Source organism: Lepus europaeus, chromosome 19 (assembly GCF_033115175.1).
Source record: "Lepus europaeus isolate LE1 chromosome 19, mLepTim1.pri, whole genome shotgun sequence".
Taxonomy (NCBI): Eukaryota; Metazoa; Chordata; class Mammalia; order Lagomorpha; family Leporidae; genus Lepus; species Lepus europaeus.
In genome coordinates, this window is record NC_084845.1 from 67,157,911 (window position 1) to 67,180,792 (window position 22,882).

A 22,882-nucleotide genomic window follows, 5' to 3' on the forward strand; every position below is an offset into this window, starting at 1 on the left:
TTGACGTCCCTATTTACACACAGTGAGAAAGTACAACAAGGATGAACTACTTCATAGACTCAGGACCAGGACAACACTCTATTATCCAATCCTGCTTGTATTCTTAAGATAAGATTACAGACTTTAGTCATTTAGATTTAAAATTTCACACTTCAGATAAGCTGAAAGATAGGTCACTCTAGTGGGTAGTTAGTTCACAGTGTTCAGAGATAGAAATCTAATATTAATCCTGGAAATGTGTAGATCTCTACTATATGCCTCTATGTTTTGATACCCCAAAGAGGATATTTTGAGAAATCCCTCATAAATATTCATAATTAGGTTTGGTGAGATGTTTTAAAATAATTCAATTCTAACTCCTTTGCAAGTTCCAGACAGAGAATACTTTTAGCTGTGAAGGGGAAAGATTTTACTACTGATGTCGTGAAACATTATAACTTGCTTTGAAAGATCATTAGGTAGTTCAAGGGCTGTGTTATAGGAAACCCAATTTTGTTGCCTACCTTCTTAGTAGGTTTCATGCCAGTGTCTGGGAGCATTGTGAATTTAGGTCTCATAACCTGTAACCTTATTCCTCTAAGGAGATGGGTTTTCCCTGTTGTCTTACGTAGAGAGGCCATTTATTTCTTCCTTCTTATGGATCACCTTGCAGGTGTCACTAGAAGGTCCAGACATGGGTATTCAGTTGGGTCATAAATGTAATCTTAATAAAACCATTTGGCAGACAAGGATGTCTGCAAGGTCATGACTTTCATGGCATTTTAAATGTTAGGGCTGGAAATGTTCTTATCTTTATTTGACTCACTGGAAACAAGTCCTATCCAGTTGAAGCAACTAGTGGCAGTTCCATTACTATATAAACCAGTATTGCACCATAGTTAAGTGATTTGGTCTGGGTTTTAACAACAATGTAGCCTTGACCAGGTTACATAACTTTGCATAAGTTTCCATATCTGAAAATGAGATAATCGTAATACATAGTTTACAGGATATTACAAGGGTTAAATAAGTGAATACAGGTTAAACAGCACAATGTCTGGTATGTAGTGAGCACTTAATGAATGCAGTTGAATTTGGAATTTGTGTTTCCTACCTCTCACTTGGTTGTTTTATCATTGTACCATGTTGTATCTTCTGACATCCCTTAAATGTCACAAAATATTGTAATAGTTATGATTTCACATTAAGATTGATTAAATGTTTGAGAAAAGAACACATTTAACAAACATATCACGACCTTTTTTTTTTCCTGTGTGGGAAATAGACATAATAAAGGAAAAATTTAGAAGTGAAAAATAAAACAATTTATGTCAGAATATATTTAGGTAATTTATTTCCCTTTAATAAAGGCACAATTCCTAATTTGCATAAACAATTGACCACTTTTGTAGCTCATTAGATAAACTGAGCCAGATTAACCAACATAAACTTATTACAAATGCACATCTGGAATATGAAACAATTACTGGAAACTCACTGGAACTCAGATTTACAGTAAAGAGAACCCTTGATTTTTCAATAAAAGAGGAAATGTATATTCTAGATTTAGATGATATGGATTTATCAATGATTTGTGCTTCAATTATAATCACTTACTGCCTTTTGAAGAGAGATCCAAATCTTTCCGGCTCCCTGTAAAGACTTATTGGTAAAACAACAATGGTTAATCTTTAATATATAATACTGTCCACCTGTTAAACTGTTCATGTGGATTGAACCTTGGTGTAGTGAGTTACACTTTTTTTCTGTTAATATAATGGCAGACGCTTTAGGCTATCTGTCGCAACTATCTTTCTCACCAGCCTTGTTTCTTGCTAACAGAAATCTAATTTTTCTCAAAGTTGGGCCTTCTCTCAGCTTTGGAAGGAGGTGAATTTTGAATAGTCTAAACCAGACATTTGAATTACTACCCTTCCAATGATTGGCTTTGGCATGGGTTTGTGATAGAATTTTGACCAGTGAGTACAGAGAGAGAGTGTTTGAGATGGATGGAGGTTGGGTTGTGATGTTGGGGTACTTCCATGTAAAATTTATACTTAGAAACACTTCTACCTCTGATAGTTGTTGTCTTTCTATGATGCCTGGAGTTGCATAAACCATCTTAGGACCTTGAGGAGACCCTGTCTTACAGGGTAAGCTATCGTGTGTAGGCTGGTAACACGGAAAGGCAGAAAGAATTTGGGTTATTGTTGATGCTAGTGAATTACCAAATGAATTCACCTTGGAGCTACTCTGCTCCTGAACTTCCTGCTTTGTGGAACAATGAAAGTCAGTATTTAAGCCAGTTTTTGTTGCCGTTCTCCCGTTTTCAACAGATAACTCACTAGTTGATATTATATGAAATCATTTAATTATAATTCTGGTTCATTCCTTGTGTTCTTTTATCATAGTTGACAGAATGAGCTGAATGAAGACTGAAGTAAAGTCTCAGTAGAACAAGGCATAGCATAGCCTTCTTCTCTCATTTTTTCTCTTGCCAGTTACCACTATCTCAATATTTGTAAACCTAGTATTAATATCTTAATATTAATATCTTAGTTAATATTTTAATATTTGTAAGCTTATGTTAACCAGTGGCATTTCTTTTTACTTAAATTAGTGTTTTGGGCTCTATCTTGTAAATATTAAAATTACCAAGTAGTTTCCCTTGGATCCTTATTTTATTGTAGTATCTTTTTGCCTTTTCAAGTTCTCAGGGGATACAGTGTGCTTAAGGAAGTCAGCCTGGAAGGGAGATTATCACAGTCAGCTCAAAAGCAAGCCACCTCTTTTGGGCTGATATACTATTTTCCTAACAAAAATGCTTAATGTAGAAATCCTAAAGTTAACTTTCCATTTTTAAAAAAAGTCATGAGCTCAGAATCATACAACAGCAGCTGTAAATGAAGAAGACTGAACATATGCGAGTTGAGATTCCTGTTGTGTTAAATGAAAGAAAAAATTAATTTGACATATACTTAACATATATTTAATTTTTTGCTGGTATTTTGGCATAGATTTATGTAAATTGATTCATGTAAATCACTAGGGCTACAGATAATAGGAGCCTTTAAAAATAAATGTATTTGAATAATGATCAAGTCTATAAGGAAGTCCTACCACCTTTAGAAAATCTTCTTCAATATCATTCCTGAAGAAGTCACCGTATTTCAGCTACCATCCTGTAACATGTCATTACTATGTATAGTTATTGAGACTAGTGTTTCTTTTTACTATGTAAGTAACTCATCTTTGAATGTTGTAGTTGCAAGAGGTTTATCCTCAAACTCACTAGGAATCAAACTATGAATCTAGGGGAACAGGATCTCATTTAAGGATGACACTGGGCAGTCAGGTATTTCTATCAGTCATCCAGGCAAAGCAAACTTGAAGCGGACAGAACAAATGGAGGCTGTTAGGAGAGATCCTTCCGAAAGTTCCTGAGGGAGGCAGACCTCAACCCTTGGCATCTCCATATAGTGGTTTCTTCTTCTCTTGGTAATAAATAGACTAATACTGTGATCATTATTCTTCATCAGAGAATAAAACTCTTATGCCCTTTTGCAGTAGACTGTATGTCTACATGCTGTGTGTCTACACTGAGGAAGACAACTACCTGCTAGCACATTTAGTAGGTATGTCTGTGAAGAGAAACTGGGGAGAAACTCATTTCCTACTGTCTGATATAAGGCAAAAACAAAAGTGTGACTGTATGGTACCATGGGTTTTTGATTTCTTTCTTTGTCAAAACTTTGGGCTTACTTGTTGGGACACCTTCTTCCAATTCAGTCTCTGCAGAAACTTGTGTACATGAGGGAAGCTACTCTCTACACATCACTCCTTAATTGAGCAATGCCAGGTTTGGATGCTTAAAGGGTCCCACTGAGCTTTTTTTTTTTTTTTTAAATTTGACAGAGTTAGAGAGAGAGACAGAGAGAAAGGTCTTCCTTCTGTTGGTTCAACCCCCACATGGCTGCTATGGCCGGAAGCTACACCGATCTGAAGCCAGGAGCCAGGTGCTTCCTCCTGGTCTCCCATGTGGGTGCAGGGGCCCAAGCACTTGGGCCATCCTCCACTGCCCTTCCACAGCAGAGAGCTGGACTGGAAAAGGAGCAACCGGGACTAGAACTCGGCGCCTATATGGGATGCTGGCGCCACAGGCGGAGGATTAACCAAGTGAGCCATGGCGCCGGCCCCCCACTGAGCTATTGTTTGTCATTGCATTTGATAGGAAAGTGTGCAAGATATTTTCATGAGTGTTTATCTTGTGGCATACTGAAGCTTCTTTTGTTTTTTATTTTTTTATTTATTTATTTTTTTATTTTTGACAGGCAGAGTGGACAGTGAGAGAGAGAGAGAAAGGTCTTCCTTTTGCCGTTGGTTCACCCTCCAATGGCCAGTGCACTGCGCTGATCCGATGGCAGGAGTCAGGTGCTTATCCTGGTCTCCCATGGGGTGCAGGGCCCAAGCACTTGGGCCATCCTCCACTGTACTCCCTGGCCACAGCAGAGAGCTGGCCTGGAAGAGGGGCAACCGGGACAGGATCGGTGCCCTGACCAGGACTAGAACCCGGTGTGCCGGTGCCGCAAGGCGGAGGATTAGCCTAGTGAGCCGCGGCGCCGGCCCTGAAGCTTCTTTTGTGTCATGACATAATGTACAGTTTATGCTGGAGATGAGCTGTATATCTAATTCTGAAGGATCTTAGAACAGACCCTAAAGCTTCTCTTTAATGACATCCATGAGCTTCAGATCAGTGTTGAAGCATGAGCTCCTTTGGGGAATATGAATGAGAATAATCGTGGGAGCCAAGAGGTTTATATAGCTGTCATGTTGGACTCTGCATATTCTAGAAAGTAAAATAATCAATTAAAATGTTTAGCTTGTTTCATGTGGATTAAAGAGTGTCAAGAAAGGGGTGTGTGTGTGTGTGTGTGTGTGTGTGAAATCACTGGCCAGCCCCTCTAACCTCTAGGAGAATCTTCTTCCAGTTCTAAAACAGTTCAGGTTCTATATTTCACTTCAACAAGGGAGGTGAAATTCCATTCTCGTAACATAGAGCCTCATCTAGTTATATAATAGGTTACATTAGTTTTCACATCTCAGAGAATGCTTACATATCTTCAAGTGTTTTTGTTCTGTTTCCTTCACATATTGTAACCTCTTTTGTGTGAAAAGATTTATAATCTAAATCTTTTGTATTCTTGAATGTGACACATACTGTGAACTGCAGGGATTCAGTAAATCCTGATAACTAACCAGTTTCAACTAGTAGATAAGATAGGTCTTTAAAACTTACAAAATAAAAACGTCAGCAATTAGCAGCAGGAGCAATCTAAAGCTCTTAAGGAATCTATTTAGGAAAGGATGTGTAAACATTTCAGTTGTCTTGGTAGCATTCTTCCCATGATTTCTACTTTTTAATGGCAACAATAGACATAATTTAAGCACTTGGGCTACTATCATCATCAAATCTATTAAGCCCATGGTTATATAGTGTACACTTTCTTTTATACCTCCCTAGTGAATCATATGCAGATATCTATTTTGTTTTGCAGTATCTTTTCATTACTAATTCAAGTGCCTTTTTTCTGCCCAGTCAAGTATGGCATAAAGCAGAGGAGGGAGGCCAGGTCTTTGAGGTATCAAGATTTTTCTTTCTCCTTGGCTCATTTGGTCCATTCTTTGGCCTCCATCTCTTGAATGCATATCTGCTTCTCAATGAGCATTTAATAGTAACCATGAGATCCATAGTCTCTGAAATATGTAGGGACGATGAAGGAAGAAGCAAACAAACCAAAATAGATAGATCTGTGTTGGTTAATTAAGATCACAGATGGAAAAACTTTTTTTTCTCCTGTGGACATGCTGGGATTTTAGAATTGATGCTATTAATCAATCTGTCCTAAAGTAGAAACAGTTGCAAATATGTAATCTAGAGTATCAGTGGAATAGAAAACAAACCTTAACTATGCCTGATTTTTTTTTGAAGTTGGAAAATGTTGCCAGCCTGTTTTTGATGTAATTGAAAATGTTTAGAAGCTTTCCTGAAGAGTTGATTAATATATCAAAATCAAAAAAGGCAATTTTGAGTCTAATTTTGTTTGTTTACTGTGTAATACAAGATTCTTGGCTTTGAAATTCTGCCATGCAGGGTGAAAAATGACTGTCAGTGTGAAACAAAGAAGTCTGTGAAAAGAACATTGTGTCTAATAGGAAACAGCTGATAGCCCTGTAAATGATATCTGGAATTACATTATCTTAATCATTCTGATTAGTTCCTAGTGGGCAGAGTAGTGAGTTGAGATTTGGCTAAGATTTGCCCCTCTTACTCCTTGGTTCAAGAACCTCAAAGTGGGGGAATTGCTGGGGAATGCATTCTGGTCCAAGCTGGAGGAGCAAGGATAGTTTGGGTCTCAATGAGCTATGACCAGAGTATCCCCATGTGTGCACAACAGTGGAGGAGTTGTCATCTGGTGGGTTTGACATACCTCCTATGGGAGAATGTGGCACTCTTGGTAATGTTACCAGATTTTCCAATGGCCAGTTTTTGGAGGAAGAGTTCAAGAAAACTTGCTTTGCAAGAAAAAAATGCAGTGAACTCTTAGCAAAAGTTTCCACCTCTTTCGTTGAAACACGAGTACTGAAAAAGAGTTAGCTGCTTGCCCTAGAGCAATTTTACATCTTCATTTTTCCAGGAAGGTGCCAGTTTTATATATTTCACCTGTTATTTCAATCGGTGACATCTCTCTGAAGCTATAATATTTTGGTGGTTATACCTGTGTTTCAAAACCAGGTGCATGACAAAAGTCTTCTTACAGGATTACAGGTGTTAGTTTGGGGTTCAGAAAATAAGGCCACCATATGTGGAAAGAAGTTGGACTGAAAGAAATACGTCAAATCAGCTAATTTCCATAGGTAGCTCCTAAAGCATCCAGGACATGTTGTTAATGCAGCCTCTGCTTGTGTCTCTCTCCTGACGCATGGGGAGTTCTTATTCAGAAGGCATCTAATTATTGGTAAGCTTGGCGTCTTTAGCTAAGCCTGTATCCCATGGCCTCACTTGTCAGGAACAATGGAGAATTTCCTCTTATTTTAACCCTTCAGATAATGAAGATGGATGTTTTATCCCCTCTGAATCTTTTTCTCTCACAGGTCAAAGTTCACCAAACCTTTTTTTAAAAAAAATATTTAATTTATTTATTTATATGAGAGCTAGAGTTACAGACAGTGAGAGACAAAGATCTTGCATCCACTGGTTCCCTCCCCAAATATACTGCAATGGCTGGAGCTGAGTCTATCCAAAGCCAGGAGCTAGGAACTTCTTCCAGGTCTCCCACGTGGATGCAGAGGCCCAAGGACTTGAGCCATCTTCTACTGCTTTTCCAGGCCATAGCAGAGAGCTGGATCAGTAGAGGAGTAGCCGGGACTAGAACCTGTGCCCATAGGGGATGCTGGTGCTACAGACAGAGGATTAACCTACTGTGCCACAACGCCGGCCCCCACCAAACCTTTTAATAATTTCATTCATAGTAAGATTGTTACTATTCTAGGAGCCTTTACATTGTATAATGAAATTCTGTAATCTCACTTCTATACAATAAAACTGGAAACTTCTCTTTAAAAAAATCTTGATAATGTACTTTAAATATTTCATTTCATTTCATAGAAACATTTTACTTATTGTTGGTTCAAATTGAGCTTGTGGTACATTGATGCCACTTGGTCTGTTTCAAATAAGTAAATATCTGCCCTCCACTCCCAACATACACATACCTGTGCATTTGGATCTTAAAACTGGTATAAGGGACTTTACTTAATATATATGTTTTTTGAATTCTAGCCTGCCATTCACATCTGTCAAACTCTTGTAAGACCTTGATTGTTCATATTATGTACTGGTTTTCCTATCAATTGTATATTAAGTAGGTTTCCCATGTTTTTTGTGTGCTATAATAGTACTATAAAAACAGATGCACCTTGCAGTGAGACAGATCTTAGATTTCATTCTCAGCTTCCTCATGACATTTGTTGTTGTCTGACTGTTGTCTGACATTTATACTCCCTGATCCCAGTTTGCCCATCTCAAAGTTAAGATGATGAAAAGCTCTACTTCTTTTTTTTTTTTAAAGATTACATTTATTTATTTGAAAGGCATAATTAGAGAGAGAGATAAAGAGAGAGTGCTTCCATCTATTGGTTTACTCACCAAATGGCTGCAACAGCCAGGGATTGGCCAGGCTGAAGGCAGAAGCTGGGAGTTTCTTCTGGGTGTCTCACATGGGTGCAGGAGCCTAAGCACTTGGGCCATCTCCTCCTTCCCTCCCAGGCACATCAGCAGGGAGCTGGATTAGAAGTGAAGCAGCTGGAATTCGAACAGGTGCCCATATGGGAAGCTGGCACTATAGACAGTGGCTCAACTTCCTGTGCCACAGTGATGGCCCCAAAAGTTCTACTTGTTAGGATTATTGAGGGTCTAGTACAATGTCAGTCACATTGTAGGTAACAGTTATTGTATTAATAATGAAGATGCATTTTCCCCCAAAAAATCCTTTATTTAATGCGTATAAATTTCATAAGTACAACATTAGGAATATAGTGATTCTTCCCATCACACCCGCCCTCCCACCCCACCACCTCCTCCCTCTCCCATTACCAGCCCCATTCTCTATTAAGATTCATTTTCAATTAACTTTATACTCAGAAGACCAACTCTATACTAAGTAACTTTTTCAACAGTTTGCATTCACACACACACACACACACAAAGACACAGACACACAAACTGGGAACAAGTTTTACAGTTAATTCTCATAGTAGAATTCATTAAGGACAGAAGTTCTGCATAGGAAGTAAGTGCACAGTGACTCCTGTTGTTAATTTAATAATTAACAGTCTTATGTAACATGATCACCCAAGGCTCTTGACATGAGCAGCCAAGGCTATGGAAGCCTTTTGAATCCACAATCTCCATCAGTATTTAGACAAGGCCATAAGCAAAGTAGAAGTTCTCTCCTCCAATCAGAGAAGTACATCCTTCTTTGATGGCCCCTTCTTTCCACTGGGGTCTTTTTCACAGAGATCCTTCATGCAGGACATCTTTTAGCTACAATGTCTTGGCTTTCCATGCCTAAAATGCTCTCATGGGCTTTTCAGCCAGACAAGAATGCCTTAAGGGCTGATTCTGAGGTCAGAGTACTGTTTAAAGTGATTGTCATTCTATGAGTCTACTGTGTGGATTGCTTCCTATATTGGAACATTCTCTCCTTTTTAATTCTATTTATTATTATCATTGCCAGACATTTGATCTTATTTATATGATCCCTTTAACACCTACTCCTATCCATATGATCACTTTATTTTTTTATTTTAAAGCTTTTATTTAATAAATGCATTTTTCATAGTTACAACTTTAGGAATATAGTGGTTCTTTGCCTCATACCCACCCTCCCACCCCGACTCCATTCCTACCTCCTCCTACTCCCTCTTCCATCATCTTAATTATGGTTCATTTTTAGTTTAACATTATATAGAGGACCAACTCTATGCTAAGTACAGATTTCAACAGTTTGCACCCCCATACACACACAACATATAAAGTGCAGTTTGAGAACAAGTTTTGCAGTTAATTCTCATAGTTCAATTCATTAAGGACAGTGGTCCTACATGGGGAGTAAGTGCATCGTGACTTCTTTTGTTCATTTAACAATTTACACTCTTATTTATGACATCAGTGATCACTTGAGGCTCTTGCCATGAGCTGCCAAGACTATGGAATCCTTTTGTGACCACAGACGCCATCAGATTTTGGGACACAACCATAAGCAAAGTGGAAGTTCTCTCCTCCCTTCAGAGAAAAGTACATCCTTCTTTGATGGCCCCTTCTTTCCATTGGGATATCACAGAGATCCTTTGTATAGGATATTTTTTGCCCCAGAATCTTGGTTTTCCATGCCTGAAATGCTCTCACAGGCCTTTCAGCCAGACCAGGAAGCTTTAAAGGTTGATTCTGAGGGGCCAGAGCTGTGGCGTAGCAAGTAAGGCTGCTCCCTGCAGTGCTGGCATCCTATATGGGTGCCGGTTTGTGTCCTGGCTGCTCTACTTTTGATCCAGCCCCACTGCTGTGGCCTGAGAAAGCAGTAGAGGATGACTCAAGTCCTTGAGTCCCTGTACCCATGTGGGAGATCTGGAGGAAGCTCCTGGTTCCTGGCTTCAGATCAGCCCACCTCCAGCTGTTGCGACCAATTGGGGAGTGAACCAGTGGATGGAAGACCTCTCTCTCTCTCTCTCTCTCTCTCTCTCTCTGTCTTTCCTTTTCTCTCTGTGAAACTCTGACTTTCAAGTAAATAAATCTTTTAAATAAAGCGTTGATTTTGAGGTGAGAGTGTTATTTACAGTGAATGCCATTTTAGGAGTCTGTGTGCACTGCTTCCCATGTTGGACATTCCCTATGATCACTTTAATACTTAATATGGTCATTTTTATGACATGACATTTTTGCCATCCAGCTTAATGGGACTTGGAGTTCCATGGCAAATTTAAAAAAAAATTTTTTTGAAAGGTAGAGTGATAGACAGAGAGAGAGAGACAGAGAGAAAGGTCTTCCTTCCGTTGGTTCACTCCCCAAATGGCCGCTATGGCTGGCACTGTGCCGATCCGAAGCCAGGAGCTAGGTGCTTCCTCCTGATCTCCTATGTGGGTGCAGGGACCCAAGCAGTCTGGCCATCCTCCACTGCCCTCCTGGGCTACAGCAGAGAGCTGGCCTGGAAGAAGAGCAACTGGGACTAGAACCTGGCGCCCATATGTGATGCTAGTGCTGCAGGTGGAGGATTAACCAAGTGAGCCACGGCGCCAGCCCCCTTGGCAAATTTTTAAACTGTACCCTTAGAAGAAAGTCCATAGTAATGTATGCAGAACTATACAGCTTTACAGATACAAACTTCTTCCCACCTCTCTTATTTACACTCTTATTTTTTAGTGAGATCTATTTTCAATTGACTTTATACTTGTATTAATAAATCTGTTAAGAGTTCAATAGATAGTATTAAGAAGATGAAACCAGTTCCTCAATAGACAAGACAATGGCTGTGCATGCCATTGCTTCTCAGAGTGTCAATTTCACTTCTACAGATTTCTTTTTAGGTGCTCTATTAGTTATTGCAGGGAGAACATACGGTATTTGTCCCTTTGGGACTGGCTTATTTCACGAAGTATGATGTTTCCCAGATTCATCCATTTTGTTGCAAATGACTAGATTTCATTTTTTTTACTGCTGTATTCCATACAGTACATATCTCATGATTTCTTTATCCAGTCTTCAGTTAATGGCCATTTAGGTTGAACCATGTCTTAGCTATTGAGAATTTAACTGCAGTAAACTGGGTAAATTCCCAGGAGTAGAACTGCTGGGTCATATGGTAGGTCTATATTCAGATTTCTGAGGTATCTTCAAACTGTCTTCCATAGTGGTTTTAACAGTTTACATTTCCACCAGCAGTGAATTAGTGTACCCTTTTCTCCACATCCTCTCCAGCATTTCAGCATTTGTTGTTTGTTGATTTCTGTGTGAAAGCCATTCTAACTGGGGTGAGGTGAAACATTGTGGTTTTGATTTGTATTTCCCTGAAGGCTAATGGTCCTGAACATTTTTTCATGTGTCTGTTGGCCATTTGGATTTCCTCTTTTGAAAAATGTCTGTTTAAGTCCTTCACCCATGTTGTAACTGGGTTGTTTTGTTGTTGTGGAGTTTCTTGATCTCTCTCTCTTTTTTAAGATTTTATTTATTTATTTGAGAGGTAGAGAAAGAGACAGTGAGAGGAAGAGACAGAGAGAAAGGTCTTCCATCTGCTGATTCACTCCCCAGATGGCCACAATGGTTGGAGCTGCGCTGATGTGAAGCCGGGAACCAGGAGCTTCTTCCGGGTCTCCCATGCAGGGGCAGGGGCCCAAGGACTTGGGCCATCTTCTACTGCTTTCCCAGGCCATAGCAGAGAACTAGATTGGAAGAGGAGCAGCCAGGACTAGAACGGGTGACCATATGGGATACGAGCACTGCAGGTGGAGGATTAATCTGCGCCATGGCGCCAGCCCCCTGATCTCTTTCTATATTCTGGTTATTAATCCTTTATCATCGCTTCTCGGCCTTTTGGCTAAGATCAAGTGTATTAATCCTTTATCAATTGCATAGTTTACAAATAATTTCTCCCATTCTTTTGGTTGCTTCTTTACCTTCCTGAGTGTTAGTTTTTCAGTACAGAAGCTTCTCAATTTGGGGTAATCCCATTTGTTAATTTTGGCTTTGATTGCCTATGCCTCTGGGTCTTTTCTAAGAACTCTTTGCATGTGCCAATGTATTGCAGGGTTTCCCACATATTCTCTAATAATTTGATGGTATTAGGTTCTAGGTTTAGGTCTTTAATCCATTTTGAATGGTTTTTGTGCAAGGTATAAGGTACTCCTGCATGTGGAAATCCAGTTTTCCCAGCGCCATTTATTGAAGAGACTGTCCTTACTCCAGTGATTGGTTTTAGCTCCCTTGTCAAATATAAGTTAGTTGTAGATGCTTGGATTGATTTCTGCGATTTCTACTGTGTTCCATTGGTCTATCCATCTGTTTTTGTACCAGTACTAGGTTGTTTTGATTATAATTTCCTTGTAGTATGTCTTAAAATCTGGTATAATGAGGCCTCTGGCTTAGTTTTTGATGTATAAGATTGCTTTAGGTATTTGAGGTCTCCTGTGCCTCCATATGAATTTCAGCATTACTTTTTCTATATCTGAGAAGAATGTCTTTGGTATTTTGATTGGTATTGCATGAAATCTGTAAATTGCTTTTGGGAGAATGGACATTTTGATGATATTGATTCTTCCAATCCATGAACATGGAAGATTTTTCCATTTTTTGTATCTTCTTCTATTTCTTTCTTTAATGTTTTGTAATTCTTATCATAGAGATCTTTGCTATCTTTGGTTAAACTTATTCCAAATATTTTATTTTATTTATAGCTATTGTGAATGGGATTGATCTCAGAAGTTCTTCCTCAGCCGTTGCATTTTCTGTGTATACAAAGGCTGTTGACTTTTGTGTATTGATTTCATATCTGCTACTTTGCCAAACTCTTCTATGAGTTCCAGTAGTCTGTTGATGGAGTCTTTTGAATCCCCTATATATAGAATCATGTCATCTGCAAATAGGGATAGTCTGACTTACTCCTTCCCAATTTGTATCCCTTTGATTTCTTTTTCTTGCATATTGACTCTGGCTAGAATTTCCAGGACTGTATTGAATAGCAATGGTGAGAATGGGCATCCTAGTTTGATTATGAATGTCAGTGGTAGTGCTTCCTGCTTTTCTCCATTAAATAGGACACTGGCTTTGGGTTTGTTATAAATTGTCTTTTTTTTTTCTTTTTACAGGCAGAGTGTACAGTAAGAGAGAGAGAGAGAGAGAAAGGTCTGCCTTTTGCTGTTGGTTCACCCTCCAATGTCCACCGTGGCCAGCACGCTGCAGCCGGTGCATCTTTTAAAAAGTCAGATGCCCTGTGATTAAGTGCACATACATTTATAATAGTTAATCCTCCTGTTGAATTGGTCCCTTAATCATTACATAGTGCCCCTTTTTGTTTCTTTTAACAGTTTTTATATTAAAGTCTATTTTGTCCGATATTAGGAAGGCTATATCAGTTCTTTTTTGTTTTCTGTTACCTTGGAATGTCTTTTTCCATCCTTTCATTTTCAGTCTGTGTGCATCTTTGTTGGTGAGATGTGTTTCTTATAGGCAGCAAATAGATGGGTTTTGCTTTTGAATCCATTCAGCCAGTCTGTGTTTATTAACAAGAGAGTTGAGGCCATTTACATTCAAGGTGACTATTGATAAGTAACAACTTGGACCTGCCAGTTTTCCAAAAATATTCATATTTTTTACTTTGGATTCCTTTGTACTTTTACTGGAGATTTAATGAAGGTACTTTTTTTAAAAAAAAATTTTATTTGAAAGAGATACAGAGAAAAACAGACAAAGGCAGGTGGGAATAGATCCTCCATCTACTGGTTCATTCCCCAGATGGCCACAATGGCCAGGGTTGGCCAAGCTGAAGCCAGGAGCCAGAGGCTTCACTCAAGTCTCCCACATAGATAGCAAGGGCCCAAACACTTGGGCCATTTTCTGCTGCTTTTCCAAGGTCATTAGCAGGGACCTGAATTAGAAGTGGAGCAGCTGGGATACAAACAGGTGCCCAGATGGAACGTGGCATTGCAGGTGGAGGCTTTAACCTACTACGACACAATACTGGGTTCTTGAAGATAAGTGTTTTACTGACAATCAGGTTTCTTATTTTCTTTCTCCTTACCTGGGTTATAGTTAATTATTTTGGATAATGCCAGGGACAAACTACATAGCCTCTAGATACTCCAAGTTGCATCCATGAATTAAACAAATATTATTTAGCAAATACTATTTATTGAGCTTAAATAAGTATCAGTACTTTTCTAGTGATTAGGGGCAGAGTGGCCAAAGGACAGCAGTCTCTTCCCTCAGGAGCTGATAATTCAAAAAGGAAGGGATACCATATAACAGAGGACATCATGCACTTAGAATTTGTTGACTCTATAAGAGGAGAGAGGAAAAATTATATATGTATGCATATGGTTAATATATAATACAATTTCAAGTAGTGGTAAGAGCTGGAATAGATTGGGATGAGTCAAGAAGTTCATATAAAATGGAATTAAAGGAAGTATATTTTGGTGTAAAGTTTTGAAATCTATTAATAGGGCCAGCGCTGTGGCTCACTTGGCTAATCCTCTGCTGGTGGCATTGGCACCCCGGGTTCTAGTCCCAGTTGCGGCGCCAGATTCTGTCCTGGTTGCTCCTCTTCTATTCCAGCTTTCTGCTGTGGCCCGGGAGTGCAGTGGAGGATGGCCCAAATGCTTGGGCCCTGCACCCACGTGAGAGACCAAGAGGAAGCACCTGGCTCCTGGCTTCGGATTGGCGCAGCACGCCAGCCACAGTGCGCTGGCTGTAGCGGCCATTTGGGGGGTGAACCAATGGAAAAAGAAGACCTTTCTCTCTGTCTCTCTCTCTCACTGTCTAACTCTGCCTGTCCAAAAAAAAAAAAAAAAAGAAAAAAAGAAATCCATTAATAGTTTTTCCTAATACACAATTTCTGTGAACATTTTGAAGACCTGTTTTTGCTTGAACCTTAACATTTTCTATACAAAAATAAACTTAGATTTTAATTTCATTTTCCTTGAACATTTTAAAGTACTAGGTAATATCAAGAATGTAAAAAAAATAATGAACTCAGTGTATGATGGGGATAAATGTTGTCTTATAGAGTTAGAGACCTGTCTAAGCAAATGACATCTGGGCAGAGGCCTGACTGAGAGAAGACTTGAGCTGTATAACTCTCTGGAGGAAAAGTATTGTGAATAGAAGAACATTGATTCATAAATTCAAGTGTTTTTTGGTATGAATGGTCATTTGTTTTCTTAAAAGTACTTTCTTACCCATCAGATCCCCGAGAACAGTAGGAGAACTTAATGTAAATATGCTTGCCCTAATTAATATAAACTGCAGATGGATTTAAGCTGGGCTGGGGGCTCTGAAGAGTCATAGAAGTTGTATTGGTCATATGAAGGCCTTTCTGTGAGCAAATGTGTAACTTCATGGAACATAAAGTAAATAAGGGGACTCTGTCACCCAGCCACATTACCTGAACCAACCCTGGTGACCTAGAAGGTGATAGGAGCCTCGGAAACGTGGCTCTCACATCCTTCATTGTGCATATGGTGTCTTTGCTTTCATTGATCCTCATGCTACAGAAAAAGAGGCATGCAGGACCTTGACTATTCTTCCCCGGTGACTCCTGGTTCCTGGTGATCAACGTTTCCTTTTCTAGGGGTGCACAGTTATCTGGTCATTTCACAATATTACCAGGTTTCAAAGTCAAGCTTGCAGCCCTGTAGATTATGGAATACGTTTTTTTCCTCTTGTTCAAAAACTAGAATGTTGTTTTTCTAGCTCCATTCTTCCATTGCTTTTTCTATTCTCTATGATCCCTTCAAGATTACTGACAGTGACTCTGATTACATCTGCAAAGTCTCTCCATACTCTGGGATGTAATTTGTTTAGGCCTGGAGACTTGAACTCATTTAAAACAGCAAGATGGTCTCCTGCTATCACCTTACTTATCTCATACTTCAATTCATTCTAAACTACATTTATTTAACACTCCTGAGTTTAAAGATGATTCTTCTTGATAAGGAAGATTGAAATACAACAGGAGTTGAGATATATGACTTTCTCTTAGTTGTTTGTTAATGTTATAGCATCTGCTTTAAGCAGTGAGTCTGTGTTTTTTAGTTTTTTTTTTTTACTTTGATTGTGGCTGATAAGGTGTTGTATGTGTATGTTTCTGAGTTGTGGATGAAGGTTTAAGCATATTTTACTTCAACTCATTAAGAGATTAATCTTTTACCATGTTTGTTCTGTTCAGTACTCCCATGTACATTTTCTCTTGTTTTAGAATGTGCACTTTATAAAAAAAAAAGGATTTATTTATTTATTTGAAAGGCAGAGTTACAGAGAGAGAGGGAGGGAGAGACAGAGAGAGAGAAAAAGAGATATGTTAGATCTGCGGGTTCACTTGCCAGAGAGGGCCACAACAGGTAGAGCTGTTTGGTCCAGAGCAAGGAGCCAGGAGCCAGGAACTTCTTTTGGGTCTCCCACATGGATGGGTGGACACAAAGTCGGCCATTTTCCACTGTTTTCCCAGGCACATTAGCAGGGGGTAAAATCCTGGATGTTCTACTTTTTGTTGACTTGAGTTGTCATATTTATGAAATGGAGATAATAAAACTTACCTCCCAGGATTTGAGACTAAATGATTTAATGTACATAAAAGGTTAAGCATAGTGTCTGTCACATAATAAGTGCTCAACATCATTACCACCATTTCCCATTTATTCCTATCATATTTTGTATATATCGTAAGTGATCTGACCTCATTAGAGAACTTCCTGGCCAGTTCATCTTATCGTTAGGGCACACTCAATCCAATCTGTAGTCTCTTCTATCTCTATGTATCAAACAGTGATACTTGATGCAGGTAATGATGATGTAAGGCTCTCAAAGATCAAAAATCCTCAAAGTTAGATGAAATTATGCTTAGTGTTCTCATGGCAGGAATGTGAATGGAAAGTGAATGAATGCATCTTACAAAGATTCTCAGCTCTGAGTCTGGTTTGAAGCAAAAAAAAATCAGAGAATTCAAGTATCAAGCATATCCATTTCCAAATCACCTCATGGAAACACTAAAATATTGTTTCATAACAGTATGAAAAGGTAAATTTGTCAGGGACCCTTGAGCCTGTGGGATCCCCGAAACATATTAGGGCTAACGGTGGAAATGCTGATAGAATTTGATCTGTTGCTATATGGGGAGGCTCTCCATCCCCCAGCACTTAGATTTTTTTTTTAAAGATTTATTTATTTACTTGAAAGTCAGAGTTACACAGAGAGAGTAGAGGCAGAGAGAGAGAGAGAGAGGTCTTCCAACTGATGGTTCACTCCCCAGATGGCCACAACGGCTGGAACTGTGCCGAACTGAAGCTAGGTCACTTGGGCCATCTTCTGCTGCTTTCCCAGGCCATATCAGAGAGCTGGATCGGAAGTGGAGCAGCTGGGACTGAACTGGCGTCCATATGGGATGCCTGCACTGCAGGCCAGGGCTTTAATCCACTGTGGCACAGCACTGGCCCTAGCACTTAGATTTTTATGAGATTTCCTGGCTTGACAGTCATCACATTCCTGGCCTTCTCTGACTAGAGGAGGAACTAAATCTGTTTAGCACATACCTTTCTCTCTCCAGGATATTGCTGCACATTGGAAATTTTCCAAAGTAGCCAATTCCAAATAAGGGAGGGTCCTGCAGCAACCCTCTGATAGTTTGGGTTGATGGATAAATCTGTCTAATTTAGAATGAATATTAGCAGGTCCATCTGTGCCCAGTTCTCCAGAAAAATCCTCTAATAAGCCTTACTAGTTTTAATAATAAAAGTGATATTTTGGTCTCTATTTGTCTCTTGTGTCTTATTTCTCAGTAGATCTTAATTTGAGGAGGGAAGAGAGATGTATTATTTATTATTACCTTCATTCCTGGAATGATGCACATAGGAGTAAAGGTAAGCAAGTCATTAGCTCCTTTCTTTGCATGTAGCCAAGATGTGGACTAAGGCAGTGTTCCACACACTGTGAAAAAACAAACAATGTGACTGACTTCCACCTGGGAACCCCTGCCCTATTTCTCCCCTTTGTTGTGGTTAAGTACACAGATAAACAGAGAGACAAAACATAAATCTAGAAACTCAAGATGGGAAAGAAGCTATTGGCAGCATCTGGACAGAGGCAAAAACTAAACTGAGTTAACTGGGACTATCAGAGACTGGGTGTGAAGGTTTTTTTAAGCATAGGGCATAGAGGTGGGTCATCGCTGGGGAAAGGAAAGCTTGAGCAGGATTGAGAATGGAGGTCATGTGATGTACAGAGCCTGAGTTTGGAAATTTCTTTAAAATTTATTCTTGTACAAAAGTCCATTCAGTGCCTAGAGACATTTTTCCTCCCTGTTAACATGTGCATACCAAGCTCAAATCCTTCCTGAGCCAGAGAGAAACCAACAAGTAGAAAGGAGAGTAGAAAAGAAGTAGATGTATAGGCTGTGGGATACAGATGGGAAGAACCCAAGAAATAGGCCATATTTGAAAACTTTTCAATAAATGTGATTCATGCAGATTGACCTGAAGAGAAGACCCTGGATGCACCAGATGGATGCTTCCATGGGTGGAAGTAAATGAACACAGGAGTGATTAGAGTTCTCAAGATGAACAACCAAAAGAAACTCTAGTGAGCCACAGAGTTAATGCCAGGAAAGTGTGAAGATAGTAAATGGAATTGAGATGGAAGACTGATTTTACCAGGAGCCGGATACCAGAGTCAATTTTAAATCCCAAACTAATGAAACATGTGTTGATAGTTGCTGTGTGCTCATTGCTGTGCCAGGTATTGGAGGTATACTGGTGGGCAGACACATGCTAATTTCTCTCCTCCCAGGATTACAATCCAGCCAGAGTGAGATAAAATTAAAAAAATATATATGAGTAGTAAGGGTACAAAGTGCCATTCCACACAGAGGCTGCACCTGACCCCATCAGTGTGAGTGAGGTCATGGAACTCCTGGAGGAAATTCCATCTAAGCTGGGACCTAGAGGAGAAGTAGGAGTTAGGCAGTCAAGGAATAAAGAAAAGCACAGGCGGAGTGACTAGGATGTGAGAAGCCTTGGGGGACAGACAGGAAAACCCTCAGTATTAAGGGATTCAGAAAACAACCAGTCAGCACCATACTTCAGGCACTGTTTTTTTTTTTTTTTTTTTTTTTTTTACAGGTAGTAGCTTTGCCCAAGGGTTGAATCTGTAGAAAAAGTGAAAATGGGTCCTAGCAAGGTTACCGGTTAGGGAAAACTCCTTCATGTCTGCTCTCTGGGACTTAAGGGGAGAAGTGATAAACATGGCATTGAGGGGGTCCACAGGACTTTGGTTCAATGCTTTAGGACCATGCTTACAGAGAAGTCAGGAGGACAGTGTGGTAGGTTTTGTGGGCTTCTCTGGAAACCCAGGCAGTAGGCAGAGGGATAGCATGCTGCTAAGTTCTGAAGAAAAGAATAATACTGCATTGGAAAGTGAACCTTGTGCATAGCCAGAAAAAAAAGACAATTTAGTTTTGTATGTTACATTTTAATAATAGTCATTTGTAACTGCATAATGAAATTTGTGAACAAAAGTTCATTTCCAGAAGAATAATCTCTAACTGATATGCAATGCCTCAGTAGGATTTGGCCAGGTTTTAATTTCAGTTTGAATAAATAATGTAAGATACTAGGCTGGGTGAGATAAAAGGAAATCTCTGTACTTTCATCTCTCCATGATGGAAATAATAACTACTTTATTTCAAAACAAGTTTCCAATTAGTTTCTGTGAAATATTATTATCCCCTTTTCCCAGATACTGTAGCTCATTTTGAAACTTAATTTTGATAATATATAAACATTTCTGAAACTTACTCTACAGGAATGACAGTTACATTTAGAGGGAGGAACACTGCGGGGCTGGAACTATATTATTTGGGACTGTTCTAAATAATGGTGGAAACAATAAAAGAGATTCAAAGTGAAATCTCATTTAGTGGCTATTCATGCCCCAGCACAGACTTACCTTCACCCAAGACCACAGATCAAGGCCTCTTTCTCCAAAGGTGTTCATTGCGGCTTATTTTTTTCCAAGACTAGTTATGCTTCACTTAAAGTTATGTATCATCTTGTCCCATTTAAAGAGGTGATATTATTTAAATAATTCATGTATTCATCCAGTAAACATGACTGAGCACCAGTCGTGTTTCAGACACTGAGCCTGAGGCTGTGTTCTGGGGCTTGCATGGTAAATCAGGCAGATGTGACTTCCACCTTTGAGGAGTTTATAGTCTGGAGGAGGAGGCAGCATTAAAATATAATTTCTTTCTCTCTCCCCCACACCTCGGCACCCACTTAACATCCATAGCAGTAGAAATTAGAGGTCCACAGTTATTTGAGAGCAGTTTGGTTACATTGGATAGGGAAGAGCTTTGATGTGATTCATTAGAAATAACAGTATGGGTTAATTGGAATACGGGCTAAACTGTTTTAACAAAGATACTAACTTGCTGTGTCTTCAATAACATTTAAGATTCTCCTTCATATGACAATCCTGAGGTAAGTAGTACAAGTTGGTGGGCAGCTCTTTCATCCTCAACATCTGGCTTCCAAGGCTATTCCTGTATATACCACTCTCATCTGGGAGAATGGGTGAGAGCAGATAGCTTTCACAAGGTGCCTTGGAAGCTGAACATGTTATAGTTGCTTGGGCAGTGCTTAGTTACATGGCCGCACCTAGCTATAAGGTCGACTTGGAGATGGCAGCAGCTGAAAAATAGCTGCGCAGGGAGTTCTGCTGATAAAAAGAAGATACGAATGTATGCTGGGGGCAGTCTTTGCCAGCAAATGGGTAGCTCATGCAAAGGCCATGTAATAGAAGACAGTATTTTTGCTTTGGCAGAAAGTAGGTCACAGGCCTGAAACAGAGAAAGAGAAAGGTACAAGATGAGCTGGGAGAGATGGACAGAAGCCAGGTTATGCTGAGCCTTGCAGTTTAGAGAGCTAAGTTTACTTCTAAGAGCAATGTTGTGCCACTGGGGTTTTAAAGCAGAAGTGGGGTCTGTGGACTATAATGTCTTTGAAGACATCAGTGATCACAGTGTGCAGAAGGGACTGCAGGTTACACTAGTAATTGCACCAACTCAGATAACAGATGAGAAACAGTAGCAGGCAAGATGGATCCAGCCGCTGCCCTCCTGAAGTTTACACTCCTGGGAGAGAAGGAGAAAGCTAAGTCAGCTAACAGAAGCCTTGAGGGATGAGGGACAGCTCTCCCACCATAGAGTCAGGAGGAAATAGTCCATGACACTCTGTGTCAAACTGGAAGACGTGCTGGTTTTGGTGTAACTGCAACTTCTGTCTCCCTGACAGGGAGGAATGCTATAGCAAGGGGTTTATTCAAGATGGATATATTTCCTAGTAGATTATTTTTAAAAACTGTAAAATTCACATGACATAAAATTAGCCATTAACCGTTTTAAAGTCTTGGAATTCACTGGCATTTAGTGCACTCACAAGGATGTGTAATCACCATCTCTGTGTAGTTCCAAGACATTCTTAGCATCCTATTAGAAAACCCTGTACTCATTAAACAGTTACTCCCTACTCCCTGCTCTTCCCCACTTGTGGAAACCACAGTCTGCTTTCTGTGTCTGTGGATTCACATATTCTGAATGTTTCATACAAATGGATTCACACAATATGTAACCTTTAGTGTCCGGTTTCTCTCACGGAGCGTGATGTTTCTGAAGTTCATACAAGTTATAGTATTCATTAGTACTTCATTCCTTCTTCTGTCTGAGTGATATTCCAGTGCATAGATAGACCATATCTTCTTCATCCATCCACTGATGTGCATTTAGGCTATTTCCACTTTTCAGCCATTGTGAATAGTGCTGCCATGAACATTCTTGTCTTCCAGCTTATATTTACCCAGAGGAGTTTTTTCACCCTATGGAAATAGACTGATGACAAAACAGAAGATGAAATGAGTTCCATCCTCACTCAGTTGCACAAACATCCCCTTTCTCTCCCCCTCCCCCCCCAAGTGCACTTACATGCTTCAGGTTACCATCCCATCCACTCCAAGTCTCACAGTTCTCCTGTGTTGCTGCCCCACCTCTGCCCTTCATCTCAGCTCATCTCTCCACAGGCTTTCCATGATCTAAGAAAGAAACTCTCTATGTCTTTATTTGCTTCTTGTCTGCTATCTAATAGTTCTGTCACTCACACTTGGAAACCTTCCTTCCCTTGCTGGCCTTGCAGACTACTTTGGACATGCTGATTGCCGTCCTGTGAAGTCAATTCAGTGCCATCCTTTGAGTAACATAGGGACAAAGTAGGGACACGGGGAAGGGCCTGTTTGTTGGTTCAATCATACCTGTTAGTTCATTAACTCATTTTTATTCATTCTTATTCATTCTTTCATCAAGCACTGATTAAACACCATCCTAACAGACTGTGTTTGATGGTAAATATTCAGACAGGGTAGATGGTGTGGCTCCTTTGGAACTCACAAATGAGTCAGAGGTATAAACAAATAAGACAGTCTGGAATTTTAATCTGGATGTAAACATAGTATTTTTGAAGCTTTAGCAAAGTAAGTAGACAAAGGGTACTTGAGAAATCCTCAGTGCACATTGGGGAAGAGGTTTCTCTACTTGAG

General features: G+C 39.7%; 1 long non-coding RNA gene and 1 pseudogene across 1 annotated transcript in view; both read left to right on the forward strand.

Annotated features, from left to right (window-relative positions):
* The window catches only part of LOC133748380 (uncharacterized), a 347,690-nt gene that overhangs the window by 20,003 nt on the left and 304,805 nt on the right, over nt 1–22,882 (forward strand). The window lies entirely within an intron of this gene.
* On the forward strand, nt 12,106–12,258 carry LOC133748930 (U2 spliceosomal RNA; annotated as a pseudogene).